A 24,682-nucleotide genomic window follows, 5' to 3' on the forward strand; every position below is an offset into this window, starting at 1 on the left:
GATTGTGGAAGTCACTGTCTGTTAACCTTAAATACCCTGATGGGGGTCACACCTGTGATTAATTAGTGGCACACACCAGAGTAGTAGTAGTAGAAGAAGTGCAAATATACCCCTAGTTTCGCCCTCTCGATGAGGGTCAGCTTTTTTCAGGCCCATTGCATGCACTTAGGCCAGCGCATAATGCTATGCAGCTGTGTCAGGGTCCGCTCTGAAATTAAATGCGATAGTGCGATTGTGTTCCCCAGCGGGAACCAGCTGATTCGCCCAGTTCAATCAGGCCCATTTGATGAAAGGGGGTGCGTAATGCCATTCAGCTGTGTCAGGGTGCCTGTCTAAAAATCAATGCGCTAATGTGATTCAGTTCAATCCCAGTCTTGCATTCGAATGAGTGCGTCACCACTGGGCATGGAGCGCTCCCTTGGTTAAGTGCATGACTCTGGGCTCAGACCTAGGATTATGGATAATACAGTCCAGATACAACAATCATTGTTTGCCCCAGCGCCCCGGGCTTTGTTTGGTTTTCAGAAGCTTTTGTATAATGTTAAAAACATTACAATGGCATATTAAGAAACTGATAGGCAATATTAAAAGAAAAGTGTGAATAGATGTTCTGTTTCATTTCGTATACAACTTAATTTAGATTTATTCAAAATGGTAACAGAATGTTATGCCCAGTGCTTGATGGCTGGAACAGATAGCAATCCCAGTGCATGTTAAAACCCAGGATTCATGGGGATGCAGTCCAGGAGCACCACTGGGTGTTGCATGGTCCATCAGTGTGTCCTGAGAACAAGGGTAACAGCACATATCCGTGCCCCATTATTACGGGCACAGTGTGGTTAAATCTGAAAATAGCTTTTCACCAGAAAGTGTCCAGAGATGCATTCTGGGACATGTAATATGCGTGCATGAATCTCTCCTACACCATTGAACCCCATTGTTGGTTTAGGGAAACTGGATAGCCCTGAGCTTCACGTCCCACTATAATCATACAAAAAAGGGGGGTAAATGAATATCCCTCAATTAGTTATTTTAGATAAACAGGTCTCAGAGATCATCGTAGTGAGGGGAGTTCATATAGTTGGAGCCACCCACGGGTATTCCATCATTGCGGCCAACTTCCCACGCCCTTAGACGATACACCCATCTCTGTTCTCGGATGAAAAGCTTCCTTCACACATCAAGGACACTTATGATTGGCCTCCAAATAATGGTGTGTCAATTTTGTGGCACTCTTTCTACATTGTATGGTTCTACAATGTTCATTGACTCTAACATTTATAATCCTGGTGTTCATTCCCACATAGAATAAATGACATGGGCAACTGATAAGGTATTCCACATTTTCGCTGTTGCAGTTAGTTAATGATTTCAGTTTCCAGGGTCTCCCAGTTTTTATATCCACTTTCTTAGTCTGTGTGGTGAATGCACACGCAACACAGTTGTCACATGGGAAATGTGTGCAGTGTTAGCCTGCCTTGAATTTGTCCCGCTTTGGTCAACCTTTCCTTGCGAACAGCTTGGGCTCTAATTTTTAAAGAAATAGGCACCTCTTCTACTGTCAAATGTTTTTTCTTTCTAAAACATTTGCTCCCTGGTCATTTATTTGAGACACCTTCCTCCTCAGACATGGACCAATACTCTTCCTCCTCCTTCATATTTCCTTTGCTATTCCTTTTATTTAACATAGTCCTAAATGCTTCTTACACACTTTCCTTCAGTTGTCTCCTAATATGTCCCTTACTCTCTCTTCCTGCATTTTTTCCCTGCTGTCTGTTCAGTCTTAATCTCCCAGCTTTAAATATAATACCATTTTGAAATAACACTAGATTGTTAAATTGGTGATTTTTTACTTAGCTGAACAGTAATGTAATCAATAATCCTTCAATGCAATGAAGGGATTTTGATTGATCGTTCTGTTCTGCGACAAAACGACCCAAAATCCTACAATGATGCTACCTGGCTCCACAATCCATTTTCTATCATGACCTTGTTGTGCATTGCTTCTTTGTATTCCCTGTTGGGAGCGAGGCATGGAATGCCGGTTGCATTCTTCCATGGTGTTCCAGTCCAAGTGTGAGTTGCTGCCTGTACCTTAGACTGGAAGCCGTGCTGCCTGGCTCTAGTAACCGTTGTCTTTCATTACAACAACTGGCGACGACCTGGTTACCAACGCGTGTGAAGCAAGGAAGATTACAAAAAAAAAAAAATGAAAGCAAGAAGAAGAGGAAATCTTAACAGAAGGGAGTACTCAAAGGGTATCAAATTGACAGGAAGACTAGCTGTATACTGAATTAGGATACCACTATCTTCAACCTCGGATTTCTGAAGACAACCAAATTGTGAGTAGACTTTGTGAGTTGACTTTGGCACTTACTGGTTAGCAGGATCTCTTTGAGTGTAACTGCTGTCCAGCCACAGTTTTCGAGTGGTGGCAGTATTCGTAGACCACTGTCAGGTGCGTGCTAAGTTGGCTGCGGCGGAGTTGCTGTGACGCACATGACGGTAACGCGCACCTTGCGTGGGATGTCTTTGCGCTGGGTTACACTACGTGACTTACGTGACAGCCATTTTGTTTTTAGAGGCTGCTGTGGCAACACAAGGCATACACGGTGTTGTGTTTTTACCGAGCAACATTTGTTTGGAACTTTTCCCTCTTCTCACAGAAAATAAACATAGCGGGACAGGTGAGGATGTCGGGTAAGGAGGATTACCTTATTCTGCACATTTTAATGGTTTAATTTATGTAATTTTAAGCAGACTTACACATTTTCTTTTTCTCATGGTGGGAGAGTTACTGGCAATGCTTTAACCTTCTTCTGTTATTATAATATCTACGAAATTGAAGAGCTATACTATATTCATCCTAGTATAGAAGAAGGTGGTCACCAAGAAGAAATAGTCATGGCTCAACAAAACTTTACAATTAGTCCTCCCCATTCCTTTTGGTCAATAGGACCACGTGCAGCAATGGAGTGGCTGGAGTGGAAAGATTATTTTGTTAACTATATCAAAGCTGTTGATGAGGCAGGCAAAATGAAAGCCCATCAAATGAAGAGAATTTTGCTACATTCTTTACGACCTGTGGTCTGAAAACCTATACTCGTATGCCCAAAATGGTGGTAAGTGGGGAAATTAATGTTTTTGAAGTGGCTTTAACCCGTTGGCTGCTCCCGCGATTTCGCAGCAGTGCAACCGTTTTAAAAAACGGGCGGGGCCGCGTCGGCCATTGGCCGACGGCAGCACCAGCGAGGTAGTGCTGCCGTCGGCCAATGGCCGACGGCAGCATGGAAGGGGTTAAAAGACCTAGATAAGTACTTTCACCTAAAGTTTGCATTGATGTTGTTCGCTATAGGTTCTTCCAGAGGAAACAGAACAAGGGTGAGTTGGTGGATGAATACGTTGATGAACTAAAGAAACTTGCTATTGACTGCAAGTATGGTCATTTACATGATGACCTTTTACGTGATCAGCTAGTCATGCACTGTAGTAACTCTGCAATCCAAGATCGCTTATGGATAAATGGTAATGCATCTTTAGAGGATGTACTAACCATCGTAAGAAAGGCCGAAATGTCTTGAAGATGTGCTACACAACTTAAGGAGTCTGATAAGGAAACTGGAGAGGTCTTCAAAGTCCAAAACATGACACGTGGACAACCACAACAAAATGTTGGCAGAAACCCTAACAAAACACGAAGGAGTTCTTGGAGAGAAAACGAACTGGAGGATAGACGTTGTTATCGCTGTGGCAACAAAGATCATTTGGCGTTCAGCAGAAATTGCCCGGCTGCGAAAAAGACATTTTGCATTTGTGTGACATGTCCAGAGGTGGGGTACCTATCAAGATTTTTGCTGACTCAGGGTCACAGTATACTATAATAAATGAAGGAATTTGGAAGGAGAAATTTGTTAAGAAAATAGGCCAGCAATTAATTCCCACTGATGTCAATCCACTGTGTTTTACTGGTGAAAAGATTAACATGTTAGGTTTCAGATGGTTGACGTTCTTGTTCAAGGGAAGGTCAGCATGAGGGAAACTCTATGAAGCTCAGTTTGGTCTCTCTGTTTTAGGTTGGATGGACCAAAAGAATTAGCAATTTTTTTTCGACCCAAATAGTGAGGAGAAAGTACTCATTGTGGATGATTCGAGTAAACTACAAGATGGAATGAGTAGCATGTTTCCAAAGGTATTCAATAAGGATTTAGGTGCCCTTAAAGGTTTTGAGCATACTATTGTACTTAAAAAGGATGCGGTACCCAAGGTACATAAAGTAGGAACCATCCCTATATTAATAAGGAATGAAGTTGCCAAGGAGTTAGATGGGTTGATTGAGAAGAATGTGATCGAAGAAGTGGAAAGTTCTGAATGGATTTCTCTAGTGGTCGTAGCACACAAAGGGAATGGCAAGATCTGTTTATTCATTGATTTGCGCCACTTAAATAACAACATTGTCATTGATAGGTTTCCGCTGCCTAAGATCAATGAGATGGTATCATCTCTCAAGGGTGCTACTTGGTTTTCCACCATAGATCTTTCAACAGCTTACCATCAGGTTGTTTTATCGCCCGAATCAAGGAAGCTTACCGCTTTCATAACACTGTATGGCTGCTACCAATTCAAACGCATGCCTTTTGGCCTTACTTCGGCGTCTTCCGTCTTCCAGGGCCTAATGCACAAGTTGCTCCGAAAATAAGTGGGGTCAGGACAATATTTTAGTCTCTATCAAATACCAGAAGGAGCATGATAGCAAACTGAAAGATGTTTTGAGTGTGTTACAAGATGTTGGAGTAACTGTGGAAATCAGTAAATGCAAATTTGCAGAGAGAAGTGTATCCTATTTGGGACATATTATCAGTGAAGAAGGTGTTAAACCCAAACTTGCTTTAGTGAATGAAATTGTTGGTTTTTCTGCTCCAACCAACAAGGAGGAGGTGAGATCATTTTTAGGCATGGCCGAGTACTGCGCAAAATTCATTAAAAATGTTGCCAGTAAAGTATTCAACATGCGTTCAATATTGAAGAAAAACTCTAAATTTGAATGCACTAGTGAGTGTGAGACAGAGTTTGGTCGGGTGAAAAGTGATTTACAAAATGTGGGTGCTCCTAGTAGTTTTGACCCCAATCTGGAATGTATTTTGACAACCGATGCAAACAATAAAGTTTTGGGAGCTGTCTTATCGCAGAAATGTGTGAACAATCAGGAGAAGATAATATTGTTAGCTTCCAGATCTTTATCTCCCATGGAAAGCAAATATCCTATTATCGAAAGAGAGGCTTTGGCTTGCGCTAGGGCCCTGCAGCATTTACATGTGTTTGTTTGGGGGAAACCTGTTGTAATCTGTACTGATCACCGTCCCTTAGTAAAAATCCTTACTACTGAGTGAAATGTTACAGCATCAGCTAGGTTAGCCAGAATCTCCATGAAAATGAAGGAATTTGTCTATAGTTCGGTTTATGTACCGGGCAGAGAAAATGCCATTGCTGATAGTCTGTCTAGATTAGCACCTCCCATGAAAGAATGTTCTGATGATTCATTGGGGGGATTTCAACATTGCACTTATTCAGGACGCTGGTATACCAGCTATCGAGAAAGTTGAGTGGATGGAGGAACAATGTAAAGATGTTAAATTACTACTGGTTCAAGGATTTTAATGCAAGCGTTGGCCCAAGAAGGATGATGTTACGGACGATTTGAGATCTTTCTGGGAAGGTAGAACTGAACTGTCGGTGGACAAGGGTTTAGTCATGAGGGGTGACAGGGTCATACCTCCTGAGAGTCTTAGGAACAAGCTATTACATTTGTGCCATGAAGGTCATTTTGGGATTGTAAGAACTAAGATCATTGTTGAAGGCATTTTCTGGTGGCCAGGTGTTGATAAAGCTGTGGAAAGATTTTTGAGGGATTGTGTAATGTGTTCTTCCACTGACAAGTCTTTTAAAACTTTAAGACCCCCAATAAATGAGGGTTTGATTCCAAATTTTCCATGGGAAGTTGATGCAGTGGATATTTCTGGTTCTGTTGGAGTGTTTAAGGAATATGGTTTAGTTGCCATTGATTTGTTTCCATATGGCCAGTGGTAAAAATTGTTGAGAGAGTAGATAATGACACTGTTCTTAATTTCCTGGATAAAATGTTTGTAATGGAAGGGTTACCTGTTTGTATTTTGAGTGACAATGGAGTACAGTTTACGTCCAGGAGTGCCAAGGAATATTTTTGAAAGGGTGGACATCAAGCACAAAACCGCAGCTCTTTACAACCCCAGTGGTAATGGCACTGTGGAGCGCTATAACCGTGTGTTGAAAGGAGTCATCCAAGCTGCTATTTCCAAGAGGAAGGATTGGAAGTTGGAATTGCAGAAGAGTGTTTGGGCTTACAGAATCACCATGCATGATTCCACAGGTTTGTCTCCTTTTGTCATCATGACAGGCAGAAAACCCAGGTGTAAGTTCTCCCCTGCTTGGCTTTCTGATGGTTCTTTGCAACAATGGTCTGTGGAGGAAGTGAGGAGCAAAATGGTGCATGATAAGAGTAAATGCTATTTTGATAAGACTCATGGCGTAAAGGAGGTGCAGGTCAAGGTCAGTGATTTAGTTTGTGTGAAGAGACCTGGTAAGGTTCCTAAGGGTGAGAATCAGTTTGGGCCACCACAAAAAGTTGTTGAACTTCTGCGCAATTCAGTGCGTTTGGAAGATTGTAGAGTGTGGAATCTAAAGAGTATTGCGTTGTGTTCTGGGAAAATTTGGAATATTTTACAAGAAGGTTTGTTGGGTACTGATAGTGTGAAGGATACTAAATGGATTGAAGATTTTCTTGACACAAGCTCTTTTTGATCAGGAGTATTTTCTTATATCTCTTCGGAAAGAAAGGTGGTGGAGAGTGCTGCGGAAAAAAATGTGGTTGACACTCAGGATAGTTTTGAGGCAGAAAATGGTGTGTTGGACACTCAGGATAGTTTTGAAGCTCAACCTGTGGATGGGGGAATGGAAGTTTTGGAAGCTGTGCAATCTGGATAGAAGGAACTGTGCTCAAGTGCCATCAATCCGGTTGTGGTTACACAGGACACTAGTGTGAGTGGAAGTAGGAAGAGATCACTTCCAGGTTGGCTTAAAGAATATGTAATGTGGTTATAGTTTAAATTACTGCATACTGTTTGTGTATAGTTTTGGAAATTCTCATTGCACAATTTATTTGGCTACTTGTTTTGTCTTCTGTGTAGGGTGTGTGTGTTGTGTATTGCTTCTTTGTATTCCTTGTTGGGAGCGAGGCATAGAATGTCGGTTGCATTCTTCCATGGTGTTCCAGTCCAAGTGTGAGTTGCTGCCTGTACCTTGGGCTGGAAGCCGTGCTGCCTGACTCTCACCTGTTCATCTTCAAATAAACTCATTCAAGAAGTAAATGTTGTCTTTCATTACAACAGCCCTTTTTCCTTTGGAAAACCTACCTTTTGTTTTTATATTTCTTACTCTGAGACAGCAAGCGCTTATCTCATTGGCTTCTCAAACCTCTAATTTTTAATGAACCTCTTAATTTCAATTCCCCTTTGGGCCAGAACAGTTTATTGGTTCAAAATTCCCGAGGGCTGATGCTGCTCTTACATTGCATGCGCTCCGCACAAACAGCAGGAGCAGCAGGACTTCTTTACACCCCTCCAGGAACAGAGCAGCTGAAAAGATGCAAACGCTCCACTTGAAACAGTAGGAGCTGTGGCCTCGCTGCACGCGAGTTGCACGAGACAGCGAGCACTTTGCCACGTTCTGCCAGAGCTTCGTGAGCCACGTGCTCCACCTCACATGCACTCTGAAGTGGGATGGCATAATAGAAAGCCTGGAAACATGCGGCTACATGCGCACTGCTCGTATACCCTGCTTTCCTTCAAATTTAAACGTTACAGGTACGAGACAGTTACACTTTGTTGTTTGTTTTTGGTTTTCCCTCAAAACTTCAGAACCTCCAGCCTTAAATCCAACCTAAATCCTAATCAATCGACCTTATAACTCAAGTTAGCTAATTAATAATACAAAAAAATATTGTTAGCATTAGTAAGACAATTATTAAAACATTCCTACCTAATATAAACCCATAAATTGGGTTCTTAGCTATACCACTATATAAATTACATACCAAAATTCTACATATTAATAAAAACACACAATATATAATACATTCTACTGCTCTATTCATACATTAAATTAAAGGTATACTTTTCTGCTCAGACGCAACAAATAAAAAAGGAAGACGCTGGAGTGTTGAGGAGTTTTATGGACTAGACGTTCTAATTGGTTTACGTTGTCGTACTTGGTTCTAGTATGGAATTTTAAAAGTTGCTGCTTGGAAGTGGGGAGAGGGTTTTATGCATAATTCTAGCCACTTGTCTTGCAATAAAATCCTTTCCTCTTCCATGCAGAGTGTGACTGCAGGGGTTCCTGAGCCTTTTCTCCATGGGGCTCAGATGACCCTCTATTAGGGTAAGAGTTTGTGAGCTGGTTCTCATAGCATGATACTACACAATATTGTATGGGTGTGATACACGTGTGCAGTTTCATGCTGACACTGCATTCATTATTTCCTAAATATGAGAATATGAGATTGAAGGACACCATATCCAGATTTACCAGTTATATATATATATATATATTGGTAACACACATATCTTATTACTGCTTTCCAGATAACTAAGTGACCTATGAACGTTGGGTGGCGACAAGCGTTAGTCCCCAGTACATTAGTACATATGAAGTGTATATGCTTAAAGAGGATCCAACATCTCTCCTGATAAATGCAATGGACTCAGTTGAGACGCAAGGCAGCAACATGTTGGCATCATAGTGGGGTTAGGGTACAAATTCCTCCACACCTAATTTCTAATACCAAGTGGTATCCTACTTAGTAAAAAACAGATTGGGTTATCGAATTGGTTTTTAATCTATTTACCGGATCCTAAGCTAGAAAAAATTGTGTCCCTGATCTCAGGTTGTAGGACCCCTCTCCATCAAACTAAAGTTTTTGGAGAGCTTGGGGCTATCCTATGATGAAGTATGACCCCTGGTAGGTCTGTGGGGACATACTGTCAACCTTTTGTATGTGTTTGGGAATTGGCTGATAATCATGCAATAACAATATGCTGTAGAACTGTAAAATAATATAAATTCACTCTGGTGGCTTTATTGTGTGAGCTAAAAAACATCCCAACATTTGTTTTTGAATATTTTTGTTTCAGAAAGTTTACCGACCCGAAATGTTTGCTTCCTGTGGTAACTGAAAATCACATCACCCCTTAAGGTTACATGTCCTATTTTAAATTCTATATGAGATTTTGCACATCAATGCAACACAAACTGCTGTACAGAATGAATACTCAGCAAGGTCCAAACTAACCCTCCTGCTTAATTGGTTATAAAGTCAATTGAGTTGTTCCTGAGAAATTTGGAAAAACAACATATCTAGATACCAGGAAGATTATGTCTGTAAACAGGTTTACAAATGAAAATGTAAATTTAAACTCAGAAACTGATTGATTTGGGCTCTTTTTCAGCCAATGTGACAATTTGTGGGCTATGAGCCACCTCATTGGGTTCACATAACCTTGTTGTATAAACAATGTGCTAGGTTTCAGTGAAGCCTATGGGAGCACTCCCCAAATCTAGAGGAGAATGCGGCCATTCTGAGGTTCATGTCCTGTGCACGTTGAGCACCACCACAGGCTCTGTCCATGAAACGCTGCAGCAGGGATGCTGGGCACAAGGCATGGCCTATGACTATACCAAAGCGCATAATGTCATAAGTGCACCAAAAGCGATGACAGTGGATACACCGGGCGGGGGTACAAGCAGACAAAAAGTCTCTAAAAATTATTTATTAGGTGACATTATGCTTGTGCACTAATATCAATAAGTATCTATCACTATTAAAAACATTAAAAACATCTTAATTTTCAACAATTACTTAAATTGAGGGGATTATAATTATGATTCAAAATCAAATGCCACTGTAATTAGAGAATTATGGTTGGCTACAAATTATAGCACTTTCAATCCAAGACACTAGACAGGCTGGTGAGATCACATACGTCAACAAATACAGTCATAATCTCTGTCTGAAGATGGTGAGATAAAGGAGGAGGCTAGATCCTTCTACGAAGAACTTTATTCAGAAAATACTAATAACACAATTGATGACCTAGAAAAGTTGACGATCTTGGGACACTTACCACAACTATCCAATGATGGCATATCCTTCCTGGCAAAAGAAATAACTGAGGGGGAGATCAGACTGCAAGTGAAAAAGATGGCAAGGAACAAAGCAGCAGGCCCAGATGGTCTGCCAATAGAGATCTATAAGGATAACCTAGATGAAATCTTGGGCCCACTACAGACATTATTTAACAATATTTTTATTCAGGGGGAACAAATTCCGCCCTCCTGGTTAGATGCTACAATCTCACTAATCGCAAAACCGAATAAAGATCCGGAAATAATAGGGTCATACCGACCCATCTCACTTTTGAATTCTGACCTAAAAATTTACTCGGGCATACTAGCAAATAGATTGGCTAAGGTTATAAAGACTATTATTCATCCCGATCAGCGAGGATTTATTCCTGGCCGACAACTGAATGAACTTACATTTCAAGTGATTGGGGCGATAGATTATGCAATTTATAAGGAAAAGCCACTTGCAATTGTGGCAATAGACGCTGCCAAAGCTTTCGACCAAGTGAATTGGCTCTATCTATGGAGAGTGATGAAGAAATTTGGCTTCCCTGAGATTTATATAAAAGGTATTGAAACATTATATAGGGGCCCGAGAGCTAAGATTTTGGTGAATGGGGGGTTGTCAGAGTGGTTGAATATCTACAGAGGGACGAGACAGGGATGCCCCCTGTCTCCATTATTGTTCGACATATATATTGAGCCCTTTGTTTGTGTTTTAAGGCAAGACCCCGTAATCTCTTCATTTAGTATTGGGGAATTATCTATTAGGACGGCACTATATGCAGATGATCTTCTCCTTTACACCTCTAATCCACTAGTAGCAATCCCAAGATTATTTAGCCTAGCTGAGTATTTTGGTACTGTTTCCGGTTATTCCATCAATCGGGATAAAACTGAGGTTATGTGTTGGAACATCCCGGTTCGCATCCCAGAAGCCAAACCAAAGATGAGATATCTGGGTATCTATCTAACTCAGAAATTGGAGGACATTCCTAATACTAGTTGGGAAGAGGTAATAAAGGAGATTAAAAAACTTTTGTCAAGGTGGAATGCACTACCTTTCAATATTTATGGTAGAGTCAATTTAGTTAAAATGATTATCCTACCTAAGGTGACGTTTTTGTTCAATTCTATTCCCTTAATATTTAATAAAAAAGATATTACTAATCTGCAAAGCAGGATAGGATCTTTTATTTGGGCAACTAAAACCCCAAGGATAGCCTGGAAGAAGTTAAGGAGAGGATTGAAAGTAGGTGGACTATCTCTTCCGGATTTATTATTTTACTGTTATGCTTTTCAACTTAAAAATTTTCGGTTATTAGCCAACAAACTGGACTCAACTTCCAATAGCTTGTTGTTTCAGGCAATGCTGCAAGATCTACCATATGATGCAGATTTTTTTTTGTTTAAATTTGGTGATAAAAAGTTTTTCAAAAAGGTTAGATTAAAGCTCTTGAAGGCTGCTCTATATTACTGGACACAGAGCTGTAAGTTATTGCATATTCCCTATTATCATTCATACGCCCCAATCTGGGATTCCCCCGGCACTCCTGAATGTTTAACGGACCAATTGGCTCTTCCCCTGAAGAGAGCAGGTATTTTCAGATGGGGAGATTTTTGCGATGAATCAAGAAGTCTAGATTGGGATTTTTTGGTCGGTATAACTGGCGGAACTCTTACGAGATTTAAATTTTATCAACTCTCTGCCTGGTGGGGAACCCAGTATTGGGGAACGGAAGATGACAATCTTTTTTTGAGATTCATTAGTAGCTGTACTGGTAAGAAAGGAGAGACCGCCCAATGCTATAAAACTCTTTTAGATCACAAAGATAACTTGGAGTTAGAAATCACCAGGCTATGGGGTCTGAGTATGGTCCCGATTGCTGATAACTTGGAAAATTTGGAGAAAATGTGGACAGATTCCTTCTTGATATCTCAGAAAATAATTAAACCGTCCAACTTAAGAAGAAACCACCTATATACAATGTATAGAGTATATTGGACTCCAGCTAAGCTTTCCAAGTTGTCAGTAACCTCGTACCTTTGTCCCAGATGTAACTCACAGGATGCAAATGACATACATATGTTTTTGGATTGCCCCAATATAAGCAACTATTGGGAACAAGTGTGTAAGTTTCTGGAGGATGTACTATCTTTTCCAATTATATGTATCCCCAGTCTGGTATTTTTTGGTCTAACTCCGAATTATGTTGTCAATAATTACATAACACAATTCATTTTTTACGTAATAGTGATCGCTAGAAGAGAGATTTGTAAAGCTTGGAAGTCGGCGCTCTCTCCGACGTTTGCAGATTGTCTCAAAAACATCATGGGGGTGAGTAAATTGGATACTTTGTGTGGGGGTGAAAAGTCTGCTAAATTATGGTCGAAGCTAAAAACTTGGATCGAAAAATAATCCTAATAGTCCAATGATTATGCCAGAGGTCTTGTGGTCCTGTCCTTCCTACGCAGCAAGCACCACTACGAGAGGAAGTTGGACGGGTAACAACCCTACCTCTGGGCAATCTTCACAGGCTATCCACAATCACAAGGGCCGTAACAGAAGATTGTGTCAGTGGCTTGAAGAGCGCTAAATCAGAGTATCAATTTACTGGTGGCATATATGAGGACACAAAAAAAAAAAAAAAACCAAATACAGTCATAATCTATATGTGCTATCTGTGATTTGAAGTGGGTAGGCTCCGCAATTCTTCTGAATACATATTCTCATAGACATTGCATTGAGGCTAAAGCCAGCAATACTACTGAAAGCAACTAGATTTCCTCACACAGAGAGTACAGAAAGGAAAGGCTGCTTTTGTACTAAAGAGATAGCTGCCTACAGTCTGCATGGAGATTAAAGGCTGCAGTATTTGTCTTGGCAACAAGATGTCCCTATTCTGGATACCAGGGGAGTAGAAGTTGTTTCAGTTCAACTTACAAGTAATAACATTTCACATATATTAAATAGAATTATAACGAGATATTTCCCCTGATAGTAATCAATGAAATGTCCTCATACAGACCAATCAGAGAAACAAGGCCTCTGAGGTCACACTTGCATGTAAAATAAATCAGGAAGCACCACTGTCAGAAAATATTTTTGGAGAGAATAAAGTTTGCTGCACTTTACTCACAAGTGACAGAATGTGTTACAGGCGTTAAAATCTACTTCAAAACTGAAGCACCACTATTTACAATCTAGATTTACTTGAGTTACTTGAATAAGCTATAGCCTTGAAAAATCTACTAGCCTACTTGCTATGGCAGGTCAGATTTGAGCCGGAAGGAACATGTGATCTGTTCATTCAGAAAGTGAATGAGCAATAAAGACACCTTAAGGTCTTATTTTTATCTTGACACATTTGCTCTCTGTTCAAGGACAGGTCAAATATAAGTTTGTCTTTTTACTAATTGTTGCTGTATCCTGGAAAATTGTGTTTACTTTTCTTTCTCTTATTACAGTTAGAGGTTTTTGTCAAGTGAGCTGTCTGACAATCGTGAAACAAAAGGCTGTAGGATGTCAGGTTTTTTTTTAAATTCAGAAGTGATCACAGAAGTGATGCAAACAAAGATTTAACTTGGAGCAACACAAATCAGAACACTTTACTTGGTGATGTGAAAATGGCAAATATTTAGAGAAACTGGATTTCCAAGCATTATACACTATATAGTTGTATCTGTAAAACCAAATGTCAGTGAGAAATATTGTGGCCATTTCAATGGAAAATCTGCTGATTGCAAATAAGTGTACTATCACGTCATGCTTCAGGTATGTATTTATTAAAAGTGATAGTGTTTAAAGATGATTTGAGAAACATTCCTGCCCTCATGACAATGACGTTAATGTACTAAGAGGCAGGTCAGCGGTCAAGTGTATCCTGTATGTGACTAGATTTGTTTTATATATGTAGCAAAAGTTGTCTATTAAATAAAAAAAATGTGTTTATGTACAGCAAACATGCTGACCTCATGTATTTGAAGGTGCTCTCATCTATGATAAAGCCAGCTCAGTGAATTAAAATATTTTCCCAGGATCACATATTTTGAAACCAGTTTATGGGTCAAGAACATTATAATTAGGTCAAATAGATTATTTAAGTCTAGGCCTGCACGTCTTGTAACATTTTTATGGTTTTTCGAGGCCTGAACAAAACCTGCTTCAATGCTAGCTGCAGGAAAACGATAACATCTCTGGCATTAAATATTGTTGAACTGAAGCAGTGTAACAGTCAACACCAAGAAGTTCCTGGAAAAATACCTACAACTTTCACAATGCCTTAAAAAGTTCCTTGACACGTACCCCTGGCTCTGTCTCTAATTGTGAGCTGCCTCACATCATGAGTTTCGGGCTTATACGGATTCATGCTGGAAGGTACATTTGAAAAACCCACTGAATCGAAGTCGTTGTGTATGCAGCTGGATCATCTCACCACTGTGTACTCCAAGGAGGAATAGTCTGTCCTGCTGCTCCATCATGATAGACAACTGCATGAAGTTCAGGTTTTTGAAAATCTTGTTTGAATGGCATTGGTGCCCAGCCCACCTTTGTAGGGCAGGCATCAATACCTCCTATCTCTGGGGAAGAGGAAAACAGCTTGCCTGCAACATTACACATGTTCTTTGACCCTGTCCATCAGTAATTCATGGTTGGGGCAGAATCCTTGCACTGCATGAAATATGTGTGGCAATAACCTCACCCTCTGACCTAGTGCTTCTCCATGACAACTCACCATCCAGGGGATAGTACTGCGCTGGTGCCAGTGGTTCTCCATGGCCTGGATGGTGGTTTTGTTGTGTTTTCTGTGGAAGAGTGTTCCCCCACCAATGCACTGCAAATGGATAAGAAGATTGTTGACAATGGCCACTCACGAGATACTGATTTACATACGTTCAAGATTACCTACCTTTTATTGACATGATCAGGAGTCACTTAATGTCAATAGCCCAGGACCACCTGTCCACTTCCCCCCATTAAAAGTCTATCCTTCAGTTTTAATCCCCTATTTCACTATTCCATTCCTGCCCTAACCAATCTAAGAGAACTTTAAAACTCTGCTTCTCTGCTATTGAATTGCCCACAATGGGAATCTTGCATTTTCTCTTCACATCCTATCTTCTTATGTCAATGGTTGTATTATATTGTCTGCATTTATTATCCAGATCCACTGGCATCATGCAATTCTGTGGCTGCTGAGTTGTCTGAATGGCAAAACGGGTTTGGTAATTAGGAAAAGGAATTTTGTGGTTGCAAATTCATTGATTTTGCTAAATGCAGTTTGTGACAGAAAACCTACTAGGTTTGTGTGCTTAAAATTCATCCTTTTGCCAAACATTGATAGTTTATCTCAAAATGCCTATGTTGACATCTTGAATCTGAGAAAGTAAAAAGGACGCCCCCTTTGTCTGTCAACTTAGGGACAGGGGAGATACATTGGAAACAACAAATGTCCCACAGGGTTACCAATCAATTGGTAAAGAGTGGAAAAGTGGTACGTTTTAATTTTTCAGATGTCTAGCAATACCAATCACACACTTATATAGGTTGCAGAGGTTCAGAAATGTCAAGCATAGGTAAACAAATATATTCCTTAAGACCACCAGAGATTGCAAGCTTGTATCACTATGGCGCACCATATACACTATACAGACAAGATACAAAATTAGAAAACCAGAGAGTAGTTTTTGGAAAAAGTTATATATATACTTTGTATATTTATTCAGATAAAAAACATTTTATCACACATATCACAAATTTTAAAAAACATACATGTAATATGTTGAACATTTCATAAAAAACATTTAAAAACACATGAAGTAAACAGTGGTTAAAAAGTTCGAAAGAACGTGGGTCGACGCGGCGTTTCGGTTACAGTCAAATACAAAAACCTTCTTCAGGACCAAGTTCTAAAAGGAAACAAGAAATTACTTTTTTTGCAGTTCCAATTTGTCAAACAGAGCATTTCTCCAAAAACAACACTATTAGTTGGCTACATTATTTTGGGGTTGGTGCTTAAATAAAGAAGGAAGGTAGGTGGTGGATGACTTTATTGGTATTGCTAGGAGACATCATTTATAGTACCAAAATATGGGGCCCAATTTATAATAATGGGGAGGGTTTCACTCATTTGGATATGTTTATTATTTAGGTATTAACATTCAATTTACCTGTATTGTATTAATAGCTTCCAGATAGATCCTGGGAAGCCATGAGCCGGTTCTAGAATCCGGTCAGGAACTGAGTATAAGTTCTCGCTTGTTTTGACCTGTGCTTCAATGATATCTATAATTAATAGTACAGATTGGATCAATGATTTGCCTGTTCAATTCTTACTAGATAGTGAAATTTTAATATAGTACGTATCTACCTTGAGGTTGTTAAGGGATGGACCTCGCTCTGGTAGTAGGAGCCACCGATATTGGACTGCAATTATGCTGTAAACAAGTACATCTAGTATTATACTGTAGTAAAAGGAGTGATTGCCAAATAACAAATAGGTCTTTGGTTATATATTACTCACCCAGATTTACATGCCTGGCGGGTATTTATTTCCACGAGCTTTTCAATTGGCTTGTGTGTCAATGTCTATCATTCACTTCATGGTGGGGGTTGTACTGCCTCTGTTTATTACAGAAAGGTATAGAAACATATTATATTAGAGTTCTTGTCTGTTATATAACACGATTAAAATGTTAAAAAGACCTGTGTCTTTGGTTAATCTATCATGTGAATATATATTTTTTTATTCTAAGCAAAATATCAACTATATAAAGTGATTTTTTTGCCAGTGTTGCAGTTGTTTATATCCCTGGCATTGTATCGGGGCAGCACTAACATCAATGACAGCATGGGTTTTAAATGCCCGAATAGTTGAATAGCACTTTGAGGCTGTATGATTGAATCTATATAGCATGCGGATCGTGTTAAGTTTGCAGACACCACAGTACTGCAACAGCGTATGTTTCTATAGTTTAGACGCTAAGCATTTAAATAACCTTCTATTCTGAAACGATTTTAAAATTTCAGGCACACGAGTAGTTCGAGCGCAGAGCCATCCAATTTGGCGAGCGTCGACGCTCGCCAAATTGGATGTTGTCATTGATGTTAGTGCTGCCCCGATACAATGCCAGGGATATAAACAACTGCAACACTGGCAAAAAAATCACTTTATATAGTTGATATTTTGCTTAGAATAAAAAAATATATATTCACATGATAGATTAACCAAAGACACAGGTCTTTTTAACATTTTAATCGTGTTATATAACAGACAAGAACTCTAATATAATATGTTTCTATACCTTTCTGTAATAAACAGAGGCAGTACAACCCCCACCATGAAGTGAATGATAGACATTGACACACAAGCCAATTGAAAAGCTCGTGGAAATAAATACCCGCCAGGCATGTAAATCTGGGTGAGTAATATATAACCAAAGACCTATTTGTTATTTGGCAATCACTCCTTTTACTGCAGTATAATACTAGATGTACTTGTTTACAGCATAATTGCAGTCCAATATCGGTGGCTCCTACTACCAGAGCGAGGTCCATCCCTTAACAACCTCAAGGTAAATACGTACTATATTAAAATTTCACTATCTAGTAAGAATTGAACAGGCAAATCATTGATCCAATCTGTACTATTAATTATAGATATCATTGAAGCACAGGTCAAAACAAGCGAGAACTTATACTCAGTTCCTGACCGGATTCTAGAACCGGCTCATGGCTTCCCAGGATCTATCTGGAAGCTATTAATACAATACAGGTAAATTGAATGTTAATACCTAAATAATAAACATATCCAAATGAGTGAAACCCTCCCCATTATTATAAATTGGGCCCCATATTTTGGTACTATAAATGATGTCTCCTAGCAATACCAATAAAGTCATCCACCACCTACCTTCCTTCTTTATTTAAGCACCAACCCCAAAATAATGTAGCCAACTAATAGTGTTGTTTTTGGAGAAATGCTCTGTTTGACAAATTGGAACTGCAAAAAAAGTAATTTCTTGTTTCCTTTTAGAACTTGGTCCTGAAGAAGGTTTTTGTATTTGACTGTAACCGAAACGCCGCGTCGACCCACGTTCTTTCGAACTTTTTAACCACTGTTTACTTCATGTGTTTTTAAATGTTTTTTATGAAATGTTCAACATATTACATGTATGTTTTTTAAAATTTGTGATATGTGTGATAAAATGTTTTTTATCTGAATAAATATACAAAGTATATATATAACTTTTTCCAAAAACTACTCTCTGGTTTTCTAATTTTGTATCTTGTCTGTATAGTGTATATGGTGCGCCATAGTGATACAAGCTTGCAATCTCTGGTGGTCTTAAGGAATATATTTGTTTACCTATGCTTGACATTTCTGAACCTCTGCAACCTATATAAGTGTGTGATTGGTATTGCTAGACATCTGAAAAATTAAAACGTACCACTTTTCCACTCTTTACCAATTGATTGGTAACCCTGTGGGACATTTGTTGTTTCCAAGACATCTTGAATCTTACAAAACGTTCAATGTTACTACCCTTGTTTGCCAAAAATGTACCACTTACACTAAATGCGGTCCACCCCCCAAAATTCCTCAATAGGGCTCTCCAACCTACTTGTGGAATACAGTTTTGAGGTCCTTCTTAAAATATACATGATTTGTGATTAACTTTGTGCAAGACAAGATTGGGTGTGCAGATGTGGAGCTAAACAAAATAATCTGTTCTTTCTAAAGCACATGATATCGCAGTTTTGCTATTTTCTAAATCCCATAAATACAATTTTTTGCAATTTTTGAGCGAAACTGGCCTAAGAGTATTAAAGCAATATATTAAAAACAACTGTTTGCGTTGCAGATTCACTCTTTTTAAAATTTGTTTTCGTATAGGGATATTACATTATTTGAGCATAATCACAGGATGTTGAGCCAAAGCTGGGATTTAAACCTGTAATCGATGTTATTGATGTTCCAAAGGCACTAGTTATAGCCTCGGGCTACATCTCCTTCTTTATTTATTACTAATTTAGCGGTACTCAATTTATTAACTTTAGTGGGATAAAAGGATGAATTAGCTATGCAAGTGGGTATTTGACTTCATGAAATGCAGGACCATAAACACCCATACTAGCAGCAAGTGCTCAACTCCTTGAACCATCTTGGGGGTGCATGTCTTTGACACCCAATACTGTATATCTCCAAATTCAACAAACATGCCGTGAAGCAATAACTACCACGGATGACCATTTCCTTCAGAGCAGGGACCCACTTAGAGCCTACACTGTTCTACTACACAGAGAACACTACTGAACCTGATGGCAGTGTTTACATACATTGACCCATTCCATCGAAGACACAGATTCCGTCTGGGCCTTGAGGAAGTCGTAAGTTGAAGAAACAAGTGGCGGCTATTGTATGAGATTTAATACTACAATATATCAAGAATACAAGATAGTTGTATAATAAACAAACAATATCTAAAAAGTATAGTTATCTTCATCTGTTTAACTTTTTAACATGGACTTGTAAATCTGGCATTGCTACTCTGATACTGATCTTTAAAAAAGTGCTATTAAGTTTAGTTCTCCCAGGGGCTGCCCGCGCAAACACTACAAAATTTGGAAGCGATGGGCCGACTACCGGGGTCTGTCCCTGGATCCCCCAGCGGAGCGAGAGAAGGACATTTGAAGGCAGTGACATTGTTGGCCCGAAGCAGTGACGCTCCAGTTGCGCTGCACCTACGCATTTTATTCTATTGCTATATGTACACGTGTGGGTGGGGGGGTAGGGGGGGGGGGCAGTTTTGGGGTTGGGGGGTTGGGGGGTCGGGGTTGAGGGGTAGGGTGGGTTAGAGGGGGCTTTTCATACTGAGCCTATTCTTAAGACCTGCTTAAACATTTGCTGCCTATGTGATTTACTGTACCGATATTGTCGTGGTGATCTTCGGTCTTGGGGATGCCACGTTTTTTATTGCTCATTTGCTCAATAAAATTGGTTGTGAAAGTTTAGTTCTCCCAGTAATGGTGGGTCATCCAATCGTCTCAGTAGCTTTCAAAGCAGAAAGTTACATGGGGTTTAGCAACCAGTACGTGCACTGTCAATACACAAGCAAAGTGTACCCATTAGCGGATGTGCTATCTTGAGTACAAAACTGCTGTGTCCTTTTGTAATAGTAACTACCTCAGAAGAATGAAAGTATGAACTTGACATGCAAGCCTGTATTTAAATTCCTAAGCGGGGGTCAAATCACACGTCAGAAACTCACTGAACCATCTTCCTGGACTTTAAAGACTACGTCCATTCAATCATTTACCATAAGTGCACTGTGGCCAAAAAAGAGAGGGAAGCAGTATGAGTGAAGGAAAGGAGAGAGGGTTGTGCAAAAAAATGTGTCACTCCTATGGCACTAAAATACACTGACAATACCGCACACTCACAATTCTTACCCTAATTCCAACAAAGGTTTGATGAAACAGCATCACTTTTTTCATAGTGATTATTAATAAGAACCTGTCCACGCTTTCAATGACAACAGGCTCTTATAATAGCCCGTCTAACTTTCAATTATTGCACGTGAGATTGTGTGCCAGGGACATTTTAAGGTAAAGTGGGCAACTGCCCAGGGCTCCAACCTATAAAGTAGCCCGCTATGAAATTGATATTTCTATTTTACCTCTGTCTATTTCTCTCTCTTACCCTTTCTTCTGTCTGCCTTAATGTACCACTGACTTTTTCTCTACCCAGGTCATTTTAAGGATGTTTGGGACCCTGGGAAAAACATATTTCGGCTGTTTTGGGTTCCATCTTACAAGCATAGATTAGAGAAAATTTGAAATACAATTCAAAGTTGATCTAACAGTGGGCCCCAAAACTACTCAAGTTGACACTGCTCTGTTACTTTATTGCATGTATAGCCATTGAAATTGTAACAAACGGCCATGGTATGCTTATTTAAAACAAACTTTGTAGTGAAGTTCTCCAATTTGTAGGGTCAGATCAGGAAAGTGGAGGGCCTCATTTACGAGGTTTTATCGCAGGACAGCACCGCAAGAAACCTTGCTGTACTACCCTGAGTCAAAAGAAAAGGGCAGGAATGTGCCGTATCTTGTCCTTTTCCCCGAAGCTGGCACACATTGGGCTGCCAACGCAGGCATCCTCATGCCATGTAAATTGATACTTGTATAGCGCACTACTCACCCCCAAGGGTCTCAAGGCGCTTGTACGAATATCGCTGTGGAACCCATCCTGGCTTTCCCTGTGAGGCGTCCACTCCTGAGCACCCCCAAGGTGGAGGCCAGGCATCCTTAGCGTTGTGGGGGCCGTTGTGGAGATTAAGCAAGCTATTGCCCAGGGTTGCAGAGTGGGACTCCATGATTGGAATAGGCACTGAGGCGAGAATTATCAGGTCCGTGGAATTTTTAGCCCAAGACCCGCCGAGGCGGGGAATTGAACCCTGGTCCCGGACTAGACCTCTGCATCAGGGTCTGCTGCTCTAATCATTGAGCCACATTTCTCCATGGAGCAAGGGTGTCTGCATTGTAGGGGTGATTGTTTTAGGGCATGAAGGACATCCTCCTGCACGAAAATAATCACAAGAGGTGTTTTCCTCTTTCTGTGTGCTGAATGCAGCACACATAGAAAGAGTTAAAAACAAGGAGAAATTAGGATATTTCGCCTTGTTGCGCCTCCCTACCGCAACCCTTGGGGTTCCGTTAGAATCTAACGCATTCCCAGTTTTACGATTCCTTGTAAACCTGGGAATGCTTCAGATGCCATGGGTGTTGCTTGGGAACACCCACAGCAGCACCCATGGAATGCTCCCTTCACGCAGTCTTCTGCGTGAAAAGGGCACATATTTACAAGGTCATGAAAAGCCACGCAAAGTGGCTCTGCGTGGCCATGTAAATATGCGGTGGCCCATTGTGCCACCGGAGCGTCAAAAAAGTAACGCTCCGGCAGCGCAAAAAGTGCCATAGGGGTTTCTTAAATGAGGTCCAAAGTTTTGACTGAAAATGTAGGTAAAATAGGGGGTCACATCCCTAAAATGGATCATTCAAGAGCAGCGGTCTTCAAATTGTGAGGCATGCCCCCCCTGGTGTGTCTGAATTGATCTCAGGGGGTGACAGGTTCCGGACAAGAGTAACATTTACTAAACCCATAGAGAACCAAGGCAAACATCATGTTGCAAACAGTTTTGTGTTGTTTATAAAAGAAAACAGAGTGGCAGCGAGACACTCCGCAGAGGGGCGTCAGTAATGTGTCTGTCACTCATGTCATGTAGGTAGAGGTGAGGTGGGGTGCAAACAATCCTTAAAGTATCTTACAATGTGGAAAATTGTACACTTTTAGAAAGCTGTGTCTGCCATTCGCAAGTTAGCAATCTCCTATTTGCATATTTTTAAATAGATAACAACTGCAATGTTTGCATAGTTGAATATATTCAGAGTTGACGATTACAGTAATTATTGTGAGGAAATATATATTTTTTTTAACTAAGGTGGCTGCGTATTAAAATGTTTGGAGACCACTTCTCCGGTGCTATGTCACATTGAGTAAAAAAACAACTGTGCCAGTTTTATTCTAAGTACTCTGTGGATAGGGGAAGCCCCGTGTGCAGGTGAAACTCGCGTGACAGAAGAATAGTTAATTTTTTGACTGGTTGAAACTTGGGACTTGCTCATACTGCAATTTCGGTTCCTAAACGAAGGGCTGTCCCACCAGGGTGTCTTCGTTGGTGTGGTGGCAAAATTAAGCTCACAACAACTGTCTACGTCGCAACAACTCTCTCCTGACTGACCTGCTATCGCGACCCGAAAGCTCAAGTAAAATACACTATACTGAGTTGAGGAGATATGGGCAATAACAAAATATATATATAGGACTTCATTTCGTTTTCGTTCAAATTGTGGGGGAAATCAAATGCTATTCTCGCCAAGCTCCGACCTTCGCCTCTTGGCTATACGGTCTTTCTGAAGTGGTTTGGGGGGAGCCAGGACCCTGGACCCTGCAAGCCCCACCCCGCAGGAAGAACCTACCTCGTGCTCTGCTCGGCTCGCGTGCCGCTCGCTGTACCGCACGCGCTTCCACTGGCTGCTGGCTCGCGCTGCGTGCTGGGGGGTCCCGGCCTCTGCACGCGCAGCAGGTGCATGCGCGAGCTCTGGGAGCAGGGCTGCTGTTAGCGGCTCCCCGCCAGGGTATTGGTACACGTTGCTTTAGTGCCGAGCCAGGTTAGGGCGGAGCCTGGCAGCATCCCCGATGCAAAGACGGCTCCGGGTGTGCTTTTTTTTTTTCTCGCAAAAGCAACGGCCCCCCTATGCAAACATATCTGACGCTCATTGTTTGCGCTGGGCTGCTTCCTTTTCTCCCCGAGCTGCTCTGGCGTCCCTGTTGTCAGCAGGCGGAAATAAAAGAGCCGGTTGGGTGGAAAATTAAAGGTCATGTGTCCTCTCTCGCGGGATTGTGCCAGTTCTTAATCTTCCACATATGAATTGGTTCTTTCAATCAAACTTTCAATGTACTTTTGAGATCACACTTTAGTGTGATTTGTGCAAATGCCTCGTTCAGGTTGGTTATCAATTGACTCTGTGTCGCCAGGAACACCGTGCTCCAGTACCGATTCGCTTTCTTTTTCAAAGCATTGTTTCAAGCGTGTTGGTGCAGTTGGTTTCTCCCAACATTCTTGTCTAATGGTGACATGGAGTCATTTAGTAACCTTACTATTAATGCCAGGTTTAGCTTTTTGCTACTCAGTTTTTTTTCCAAATCATATATAAAATAGATACACAGAGAAGCTTTTGGTCTGGGTGCTTCCTCCATTGATCTGTTAAATTCTGTGGCCCCAGCTCGGCTGAGCCCTATGAATGAATGAATGCATGAGAAGTATTTATAAAGCGCACAGCTACTCAAAACTAGCCTGCTGCTGTCCTTAAAGGGTGGGGGAGACTTAAGATAAATGACGGAAGAGCCAATTTGCCAAGTTTTAAGCATCTTCCTAAAGGTAAGTAAGTCGGTCAACTGTCTGAGTGTCAACGGCAGGAGGTTCCAGGCGCGTGAAACTTGCCCTTGGAAAGAGTGACCTCCTGTACGGGTGCAGCATATCTTGGGGACAGCAGCCAGATGCAGTAAAGATGTCATCAAGGTTCTGCGGGGGGTAGTGTATGACTCTCCTTCTGAGGTAATGTGCGCTGATGCCCTGTAGTGCCTTAAAGGTCAGGGTCAAGGCCTTAAAGCATTTTTTTTCCTCACAGGTAGCCAGTGAAAGGCTTTCAGGTGAGGTGAGATCTGGGTTCTAGGTTTAAGCAGGTGGGCCGCCCGGGCGGCCGCATTCTGGACAGGGCCGGGCTGGGAACCAAACCCGGCCCTGGCAAAGTGCTTGGGCGGCCCCCCTCCCCTGGGGGTTGGGATGCCGCCGAGCTCTTTCCCAGGGCCGGTTTTCGGCCAATTTTGTTACACGGCCGATTTTG

The 24,682-nt window shown here is 40.9% G+C and overlaps 1 protein-coding gene across 4 annotated transcripts in view; it reads right to left on the reverse strand.

Moving 5' to 3' along the window:
• BHLHA15 (basic helix-loop-helix family member a15) overlaps nucleotides 1-23,605 on the reverse strand; it is a 103,380-nt gene extending 79,775 nt beyond the window's left edge. Inside the window, exons 1-2 of one of the 4 annotated variants that reach the window (XR_015300662.1) lie at nucleotides 23,255-23,394; nucleotides 14,949-15,047 (exon numbers count right to left, since the gene is read on the reverse strand). The gene's annotated coding sequence lies outside the window, so the exon portion shown is untranslated. Of the gene's footprint in view, nucleotides 1-14,948; nucleotides 15,048-23,254 lie in introns of all 4 variants that reach the window. The other 3 variants (XR_015300663.1, XR_015300665.1, XR_015300664.1) reach the window with 3 other exon arrangements.
• Between the last annotated feature and the right edge of the window lie 1,077 nt (nucleotides 23,606-24,682).

This window comes from Lissotriton vulgaris, chromosome 10, assembly GCF_964263255.1.
Source record: "Lissotriton vulgaris chromosome 10, aLisVul1.2, whole genome shotgun sequence".
In the NCBI taxonomy this organism is placed as follows: domain Eukaryota; kingdom Metazoa; phylum Chordata; class Amphibia; order Caudata; family Salamandridae; genus Lissotriton; species Lissotriton vulgaris.